The following is a 10986-nucleotide window of genomic DNA, read 5'->3' as shown; positions in this document are numbered from 1 at the left end:
CACCTCTGAAAAAAAATTATTTTGGAAGGGTAGTAAGGTTGAGCAAATGTGCAATTTGCCAGGATTGTAAACTTTATAAATCTTCATGTTTCTTTTGTTCTGAATGGCTACCTAGTTCTAAGTGGACATTAAAATTGTATTTGATAATCCTAATGAGGATTTCACCTCTATTTGCTGAGACTGGTGGTAAGTCAGCCCAAGCAGATGGTTGCTCTCCTGTTTGCTTCATTTCACAGAGCACTTATTGGGAAAGGCTTAAATGAACTTTAATCAAATGTGCCTATTAAGTTACTGAGACTTGAGTTGCCGATCATCTACTTGCTAGCAACTAGAACTTAGATAAAAGAAAGATGACTTTTCTTCCCGTGAGCCTACAATACCATGATCAAAATAACAAGGTGAAAAAGAGGGAGCTAACAAATCAGCAAATTTGCCATGTGCCAACTTCCAGATTTGAACAAAGAATCTGCTGTATACATTTCAAATGGCTGCCTTCATATTACCTAGGCCTAAAAAACAACAACAAAAAAAAACAAAACAAAACTGCCTTTGAAGAGAAGAGGAAGCATTTACCATACCCTTTAATGCTGTACAGATGTTGCAAATGCTTTTGCCAAAGGTGGGAGGAACTATGTATGAAAGGACTGGCTGCAGGATATTGGTTATCAGTAGAATATTCAGAATAATGAAATTGTGTGTTACTACTTGGGGCATTTGTGCTTTCCTGATAAGTAGCTTGTTTGGGGTTTCCAAAGATCTTTGGGCATGGGTACGCCTAGAGAAATCTCATATTTGTTCACGACTCTCGGTTTTTTTTTTTTTACTATATCCCATTAGCCATTGGCAATATTCATTCCTAATGGGAACTCTGAGAATCAGTTGATTAGATCATATTAGGAATAGTTTTGTACGTATTACAACTATCTCTCCAAAGGACAAAGATATTTAGAAGGATTAATATAGAGGAGGGGAGATAGAAAAGAAAAAATGCTATTATTTACTTTTTTAACTACTCACCAACCTACTTCAAAGCATAAAGCCAAATCTAGATTTACCTTCTAGAAAAAAGAGATTAAGGAAAAGCAAAGTTCAAACAGGAATGAAGACTAGGAAAATGTGAGGATAGTTTATTATTAAATATAAACAAATTCAGAGTGATTACATTTTCTTGTCAAGTTTTTTTTTTTGCTAATTCCAAAACTACACCTTATTTGTAATCTAACTTATGCAATGCCAATAAAATTTTAAGCCATTAAATTATCTGAGAAGTAATATTTTACAAAGTGTACAAGGCAACTTTTGATCAGCACTATATGCAAGATAATTAATTTTTACTGGCCTATTCATAAAATCAAGATTAATTCTGATTTAGGCAATGATAAATAAAGTAATCACTCTTTCCTAGTAAATATTTGCACACTAGTTTTTCAGAATATAATATACAGAGAAGTTGGGATGTAATACACACACCATATGCAAGATACTATACATTTGTATATTTCCTTCTCCAGAAGAACAGCCCCTGTGGCACAGAACAAGGAAGATAAGTTCATCATAGTTCTGTTTAAAAGTATTATTTTCTGTTGTAAGTGTAATGCAAGCTTATTAAACAAGTACCAGAAATGAGAGTAAAATACCACTGCAAGTAACAGTAACAGTATTTATTATAAAGCAATCAGTCAGGTATGGCTCCAGATTCCACAAATAAACTGTTAACTTCTGCTGTTTTCTGTGCATTGTGTCTGGATGTGTTGGTCATACTCTCTATGAAATCTTGATCCTTCTGTGCAAAGTCTTTAGTAATCTAGGGTCCTTTCATTACGGATAGATGAACTTCTTTTCGACATTTTCAGGTAATGCTTCCTTCATTCATGAAAGACAATGTAAACTAGCAGATATATGGTGTTATTACAATGAAAGTTTTTTGATGTAAGTTCTTGGAAAATGAATCTTTTAAAAAAGTGCTTCACTCTTATAAATCACGGAACTGTTGTTGAAACCAGGCGTTAAATACGGGAAGAAGATTGGTGCAGAGAAACAAGAAAGAGCCCCTCTTGTATATGTTTTCTTATGCTGCTACTTTTCTCATTATTCACACTTGTGCCCACTCTCATCCCTAGACTCAAGGAAATTCAGTAAGCAACTCTAAGGATGTAACAGACACAAAGAAAATTGAGAATACCATAAAATCAGTTAGCTGTTTTATATCTGTGGAAACTTTGGGAAATATGGATATTTGCATGTGACAAATTTAGAAGAAAGAACAGATTAGTGGTTTGAAGTTAAGAAGGGGCAGGAGACAGGAGGGGAGTAAATGTGTCTGTAAAAGGGCAACATGATAGATCCTTGGAAATCTTCTGTATCTTAAATATATTAGATATATATTATATATCTATCTCGATATTCTGGTTGTGATCTGCACCGTAGTTTTGCAAAATGCTACCTTTGGGTGAAACTGAGTAAAGGGTACATGGGATCTCTCTGTTTTGTTTCTTACAACTGTAGGTGAATCTACAATTATCTCAATAAGTTTAATGAAGAACATAAAATTGATTATTTTGTTTTTATAGAAACCTCTGGAAGTATGGATATATGCATATCTATGTGCATCTGTACAGATGACTTGCCTAAATTCTTTTAGGACTATACATTTTAATTTCAACTAAATAAAATATGCAAACACTTACCCATGTATTATTTATGTTGAATATATTTACCTTGATTTGATATTTTATTTAATTTGAGGAGTTATTTATGTATTATTTTTAAAAAACTTAAGAATGATTGTTTCTGAAAGCATGTGTGCAGTGCGATGGTTAAAAGCATCTTGGGAGTCAGATTGCCTGGTTTGAATCCCCTCTATCACTTATAAACAATGAGTCTGAGCAGTTTATTTAATCAGTCTTCCCCAATTTGCTCCTCTTAAACTAATGACAACAGTAGCTATCTCATAACATTGTTATAGACAAATTAATATACATAAAACACATAGAATATAGCCTATCACACAGTAAGAACTATGTAAGTGTTTGCTGCTGCTATGAAGATAATGATGATGATGTTTAACAAGCATCAACTTATAGAAAACTCATGTCAACCCTAGTTGTAGGTACCATTATTGATCTCATCATAGATGGCTAGAAGGGGTAAGTGTCTTTCCCAGGTCACAGAGCTTGTAATGTTTGGAAGGACTCTGCTTTAATCACTTTACTATAAGTTTGTTAGTGAGATAGTCCAGAATTTTATTTTTGTTGTAATAAAATAACCTTATATTTTATTAGGCAAATAAACATCTGATTTTCTATTTAAACAATAGTGATTCAAAAAAGCTTCACTTAAAGTTTACCCAATTATTAAAAAACAAAACAAAACAATAGCGATTTAGAAACACCATTAGAAAACATTAAAAAAAGAAAAAAACAGATTTTCTTCTTAGATTTTCAACATTCTTGATTCTCCTGGGTCTGGAAGGCATCTTCCCTCTGGTATTTTGGTCTTTCAGTTTTTCAGCCTGGATAAACCCAAAGTGAAGAGGTGTATAAAAACAAAGGAGAGGAAGCCAACCCAAAGTTCATTCTCAAAGCTCTGGAAAAGCTGAGGTTTGGTTTCAGTCCAATAAAGGGTCAAGATTCAGGTCAAATCTTATTTTATATTAAATGACTGCCTTCGTTTTGAAGCAATCTAGTAGTTAGAATTGTGGTAGTTTCTGGTTTTAGCTAGCCTTTGAGGGAAAATGCTGAAATTAATCTTTTCAATGGAAAGGGGACTCAACAATTTACCACAGCTACCAAAACAGGGACTTCCTGGGAAAAGAATGACCATTTGTTAAACTGATTGTCATGTGTAGTAAAAAGATTTTTTTTTTTTTTTTGGTTGTATTGAGTATATGAAAGTGAGCATGTATTTACGTTTGCCAGGGATATTTGTGTAAAAAATTATTGCCAAATTGGAAAATTGAAATCTTCATCATATGAGAGATAGTATAGCATGATTATTAAGAGCACAGACTTTGAGGTCAGACTTCTTTAGTTCAAATCGTGGCTTTGCCACTTAAATGTGTAACATTGTGAGGATGGGAATAAAATAATTGTAGCTGCCTTATCAAGTGGTTTTAGAGAGTAAATAGTGAATATATATAAAGCAACTAGAAAATCATATGGTACATAGAAAGGGCTTAATAAAATTTAGCTCTATTATAAATTGCATAATTAAATACTGACTATGTGCTGAGTTCTGACTTTACCTTATTTACATAAAAAATTTTCTTAATATTAGTAATTTCAAGCTAGTTACAGCAGAAGTCAAAGGAAGCATCGTTAAGCAAGAAGCCAAAGGGAGAGAAAAACAAATTAAATGATCCTGCCTGGAGAAGTTGGAGAAAAGCAGGAAATGAAAGCTGTAAAAGGAATTACTAAAAAAATAAAAAACAAAGTAACAAATTAGATAATAGAAAACAGGAAATTGATAATATTCATGAATTTAACTTGTAAATGTTATTAAAAATTACAACAAAACCTAAATATGTTAGTAACCATAGCGGATGCTAAAAAATTATCAAAGAAATTTCCCTTTGTAAAAGTTACTAGGCTCACAGAGTTTCATGGAGAACATCTTTCAAAAAACTTGACAGAAAATTCTTAATTCATTTAACATCTTTTATAGAATAAAAGAAAATAAAAAGTTTCCCAACTATAAGAAATTCTGGAAATTCTGATATCAGAAATCCCATCATCAGAAAATAAGACCAATAAAAGATATAAGAAAAAAGAAAAAAACTAAGAAAAGTATGGATTAAACTCACTTAAAATATAATACAAAACTCTTTAGTAAATTATCAGAGATAAAATCTGTTTGATGTCATCAGAATATAAAGCAAACCTATAGACCAGAATGAAAAATACTGAAATTCAACTAACTGTCTGTTGACCTGCTGTTATCTACCAATTCCTTACCAAGTCCTTTAGCTACATCTTTCCATAATGATGGGTAACGAATGGTGGAAGAAGATGGGAAACAATTCCACCAATTTTATTAACTTTTATTAGAAATCATATTATAGTGAACACAAAATTTAATCATGAGATCCCTGAAAGCCACAACCAAACAATGTACTATTGATTAAAAACAGAAAATAAATCCACAAATATTATTTCTTTAGGGGTGACTTTTCATAAGATGAATATCTAAGAGAAATTTTTATGTAGAGTCCTATATAGAGATAATTAAATAGCTTAATGGGTAATGTCTCTGGTTTGCCTAGTGTTAAAAAATATTTTTCATATAAATGAGTCTTTTACTGACTCTGAATTAAAAGATAAATGTAGCCAAATATTTCAATAGAAAGATAACTAGCCTGGGCCACTGCTTTTATCGTGAATCAGAGACTAACATTTAGGTTACTGTGGGAAATGGGTGGGCACACTCCATTTTAGACTCTGTTTCTCAAATGTATTTTTCCAACTGAATATCAGCAGGAATTGAACAGCACTCAGTTCAAGTCTGAGCTTTCTGGCCAATACCTGGGACACCAGAATTCTGTGTTGTTTGTTGAAACAGGACTCAAAAACCAAATGCCAGATTTTCAAGTCCCAAGTTGACATTCTGTTATGACTACTGTATTAGCGATTTTGATTTATATTCTTTTTTCACAGAATAAACAGTCCCATCTCCACATGGGGGAGATTTTCTTTTTCAGTGAAAGATTTTTTCTTTTTATTCAAATATAATTGACATACAATATCATATTAGTTTCAGGTGTACATAATAGTGATTTGATATTCACATATGTTTTGAAATGATCACTATAAGTCTAGTTACCATCTGTCACCATACAAAGTTACTACAATATTATGAATATGTTCCCTATACTGTACATTACACTCTGTGATTTATTTATTATATAGATGGAAATTTATGCCTCTTAATTCCCTTCACCTATTTAGCTCTCCCAGTAACCAGTAACATCCCCCTCTGGAAACTACCAGTTTGTTTTCTGTATCTATGAGTTTATTTCTCTTTTGTTTGTTCGTTTGTTTTTTCGGATTCCACATATACGTGAAATCATATGGTAATTTTCTTTCTTTGACTTATTTCACTTAGTGTAATACCCTCTAGGTCCATCCATGTTATTGCAAATGGCAAGATTTCATTCTTTTTTATGACTGGGTAGTATTCCATTGTATATATGCCACATCTTCTTTACCCATTCAGCTGTTGATGGACACTTACATTGTTCCATGTCTTGGCTATTGTGAATAATGCTGCAAGGAACATAGAAGTGCCAATATCTCTTTGATATCCTGTTTTCACTTCCTTTGGCTATATATCCAGAAGTGGATATTGCTGGGTCATATGGTAGTTCTTGTTCTTGAGGAAACTTCAGACTGTTTTCCATGTGGCTGTACCAATTTACATTCCCCCCAACACAAGGGTTCTTTTTTCCATAGCCTCACCAACACTTGTTATCTGTTGTCTTTGGTTTGTTGCCATTCTGACAGGGGTGAGGTGATATCTCATTGTGGTTTTGATTTGAATTTCCCTGAATACATGAAAAGATGCTCAGCATCAGTCAAGGGTCTTAATATAATCGGGGACCAATTGAGGACAAAATAATAAAGCACATACTTTTAATTGTGAATGTGCACATAACAATAAATGACATCTATTAATAATGGCCATAGTTTATGGCATAAACACATCAGGAACCATGCCTTACATGTATTGTCTTCATTTAATCCTCACATCCATCAGTGAAGTCGGGATTATTTTCTTCTTTATTTCATAGATGGGAAAGTTAGACAAGTCCTTGAATTGCACAGTTAGTAAGGGTTGGTGCCGAGATGGAATCAGGTTGTCTGTCGACAGCACTCAAGTCCTGACAATTCTGCTATCCCGCCTCTTATAACCATTTGTCTCCAATCTCCTGCCACCACCTTAGTTCAAGTCCTCATCACCTCTTGCCAGAATTCTGAGCCAGAGACACCCTTCATAGGTGTACTGCCAAAATTTGAAATGCAAATCAGTTTCGCAAACATTATTTTTAGTTAGAAGATATCATTTTTATTTTTTCATTCTTGGGTCCACAGAATGTTCTTTCAAATTTATCAGAGTTTCATATTTTAAAATGCCATGGCTTTTGTTTTTGTTTAAGTACAAGGGAAAGGGCAGAAAGACGGAGATTAACATTTATTAAGCCCCTAATATGTGTCACTCAATATTTGCTTATAATTCCTCAAAATAACCCTGTAAGGGGGATGGAGACTGATACCTATTGATTGCCTCTTCTGGGACTCATGCTGAGCTCAGTATTTTGCATATGTTAATTAATTAAGGGAGTTTAGAGTCTAGGCTGTGAGGTAGATGGTCAGTGTTCCCAGCCCTCTGACACACAGCAAGTAAAATACGGGAGATCCTTGGGTTTCAAATAATTGATTTTTTAAATTTATTTTTTCTCTCTGAATATTAATTATTGTAAACCAAATGACGACTAAAGTAGTGAGAAAATAAACTTTGCTTTGAAGGTCAAAAACTGATATAATTTTTTTCCACTAGAAAAAAGTTGTGGTTTAATTTGCGAACATTTCATTAAATTCGTGTTTGCGTGTTTTCTGAGTTCTGCCTGCCTTCCTTTTTTTCTTTCACATCCCCCATAGCACTTAATGGTGTGATGTCCGATGAAGAGCTGAGGCTAGCTTTGGGAAGTTCTTAAATAATCTTGGGCCTTAAGAATTCACAGAAAAATCTAGAGTCAATAATTCTATCTTCCTAGTAGATACCATGTTTCAACAGTGCCTTTGTTGGCCATAAATAGCTGCTTACCTGTTCTTGCCATAACTTCTTCCTCTGAAATTGCCAGGTTGGGCACCCAAAGTAGGAATGGGTGGCAGGGTATATAATAAACACAGATGGCTGATTCAGAGAATACCGTTTATTTAATTTAAATACTATGGATTAAGCATCCATTTGGGCGCTAGTTCTGCAAAGTGGCTATCAATTTATCTCAGGTGTCTTAGTCAGCTCAGGCTGCTGTAAAAAATACCATAGACTGGGTGGCTTTCTCACAGTACTGGAGACTGGGGAGATCAAGGCTCTAGCAGATTTGTTGTCTGGTGAAGCCCCTCTTCCTGATTTGCAGACAGCCTCCTTGTTGCATCCTTACACAGAGAGGGGAGGGAGAGCAAACACTCTGGTTTCCTCTTATAAGGGCACTAATCCCATCATGAGACTGCATCCTCATGACTTCATCTAAACCTAATTACCTTTGAAAGGTTTTACCTCCAAATATCATCACTTTGGGGATTAGGGCTTCAACGTATGAATTTTGGAGCGACAGCAAATATTCAGTCCATAGCACCAGGGTTAAATTTCAAAGATTTTGATTTATTTTCTTTGGTCTCCTTTGGGTAGGACACGTGCAATTGGGAAAACACACAACTCATTCAAGTCTATATTGTTTTGGTGACATTCATCTTCTCTATCATGTTTAGAAACCGTAGGAGAAAGTTCTAAGCATAAAGTCCCTGACTGTGGAAACTTCTGCCTTTTGCTGAATTAGAGGACAACATTAAATATCATCCCATGGCCACATCCCATTTTCAATAGGTATTCTTAAAAGTGCTTCCCTCTCTTTCTTGATCTACACACACACACACGCACACACACACACGGAGGGTACATTTCTTTTGGTGCTGTGACATTTGTCAACTACATAGGATGCTCGCGGCCCCACATAAGGTTACTGCCAGGCAATACAGAATGGGGGCCAGGAGTTGGATGGGAATGAGGGGGCAGGGGAGTAAGGGATGTCAAACTAATTATTGATCAATTTACTACGTCTATTTAGTAAGTCAGTCAGTCTCCAGATACTTTTGTAGTCTTTAAGGAAGACAAATGTTCACAGTTTAAATATCCCTAAATATATAACAGATGAACAAGCATGCTTTGGTGTGTAAATGCTGCATAGATTCAGAACCATCAAAAAGCCCCTCAAAAATGCTTTTCCATCTGCTGCTTCTAACTACATATCGCACGTTCTGGCAGCGCACTTCACAGTGGTGTGAAAGATAGGTTCAGAGCCAACCTGGCAAAATCTATTTATCTTTTTTTTTTTCTTCTCCTAAATGTGTTTCTTTGTGCAGCTAAACTAGCAAACATATATAGGAACAAGGTGCCAGGGCTAAGAAGAGGCACTTGTCAGGCCTTAACCGTTCAAGAGAAAACCTGCTTCATGTTATGCCCTAAAACATTGACACCAAATTGCATCTTCTTAGAAAGTATGAGTTGGAGAAACCTTGGATTTTGTGTTCTCGATACAACCCATTTCTAAGGGTTGCCTCAGTGTCCAGGGAAACTCGAGGGTTTCCTGAATAAGCCCATAGATGGAGTAGCCAGGAGAGTGCCTTTGGGAAGTGTGAGACAGCTTCCCTCAGAAGAGTATTGCTTGGTTTTCACTGAAGTAGTTGTATGCAATTCAGAAAGTAGATTCATGAGACACAGGCTCTGTTTTTATTCAAAGTAGCCCTTAAGCATAATCGTTCTCATGATCTGCTTAGAAGCATGGCCTTTGTAGTCATCGTGACAATCCACATGAATGCAGTTGTTGGAGTTACTGACCTACTCATAAAGCCTTCTTATTTGAAATGGTGCAACAGTTAGTTCCTCTACATAGTGAATGTTCTTATTTCACAGCGTCAAGAGTCTCTGGTAAGATACTATTTATAGCTACCTCTCAGACTATGAGGTGTTATCAAACTATGTTAACATCATAGAGATGACGCATTTCTCTTTCTTTATATGATTTACTGATACTCCATGCTAGTAGAGGGTAGGAGTATTGGTATTAGTATTTGAGCACATTAGAGGGTCGGAGATGGTATTATACTTTTTAGCAGTCAGGAAAAACAAAACAAAATAATAATATCTTTACTTTACACGGAAAGTTATATTTCCCCTCAAATTCACTAGTCATTTTGGATAAACAGCAAGAAAAACCCTAGAGTTACTTTATGATTTATGTTGACACTCTTTAAGAGTTGAGGTTTTGCTCCCAATTTAATTACTTTTCTTGTGATTATTTAATAATTGTTACCACCCTGATCTGACCAACATGATGTTGAGGACAGTGATTCTCTCAGGGTGACATCATGAGATATTTTGAGGGAGAACAGAGGTTCCCTTCGTGTCATCAACTCCAAGTAGTGATGCACCTTTTTTGGTAACATGTCTGTAGCACAACGCTTGACCTATGGGTGGTCAGCTCTTTGGGATGTTCTTTAGGAATGACTTTTGATCATCCACAATTTTTTACTCTTCTCGAACATTTTGTCCTTTTTGAATATTTTCATGGTTTCAGTCTGGGAAAATTTTTATTCATGTATTTATTCCACAAATATTCATTGAAGTCTTCTATTGTCTCTGGAGATATTTTGGTGAAAATAAAACAAACATGACCCTTCAGTTGTGGGGCTTATAATCTAGTGAACAAAGTAAATGATAACTGAGGAAATAAGCACACTGTGTGTGTGTGTGTGTGTGTGTGTGTGTGTGTGTGTGTGTGTGCGTGCATGTACTTATGCATATCTTCATTTATTCATTCTTCTTCATTCATCTATTCCTGTAATTGCTGGGTGTTATTACAAATTACAAATCATGAAGGAGACAATCAGTTGCAATAATAGGGAATTATGGGCAGGGAAATCTCCTTATCAAGTCATTATAAAATCAAGTCTTTGAAGACTTGACAATATGCCAATACCTAGAACATGAGAAGAGCTCTCCATGTAAGGGAGAATGGGCAGCTTAAGCAGAGGAGACTGCACGTGTGAAAGTCACAGACAGGAAAGACTTTCCTGTGTTCATGAAACCAAAAAGAGGCTAAGTTGTCTGGAGCCAAGTATGAGAGTGGGAGAGTGATAAGAAATGAAGCTAGTTTTGGGAACCAGCTCAATTTGTTAAGAAATTTAAACTTTATTCCAACTGCAATGAGAA

The sequence above is a fragment of the Pseudorca crassidens genome, chromosome 6, assembly GCF_039906515.1.
Source record: "Pseudorca crassidens isolate mPseCra1 chromosome 6, mPseCra1.hap1, whole genome shotgun sequence".
NCBI lineage: Eukaryota > Metazoa > Chordata > Mammalia > Artiodactyla > Delphinidae > Pseudorca > Pseudorca crassidens.
This window is presented reverse-complemented; position numbering follows the sequence as displayed.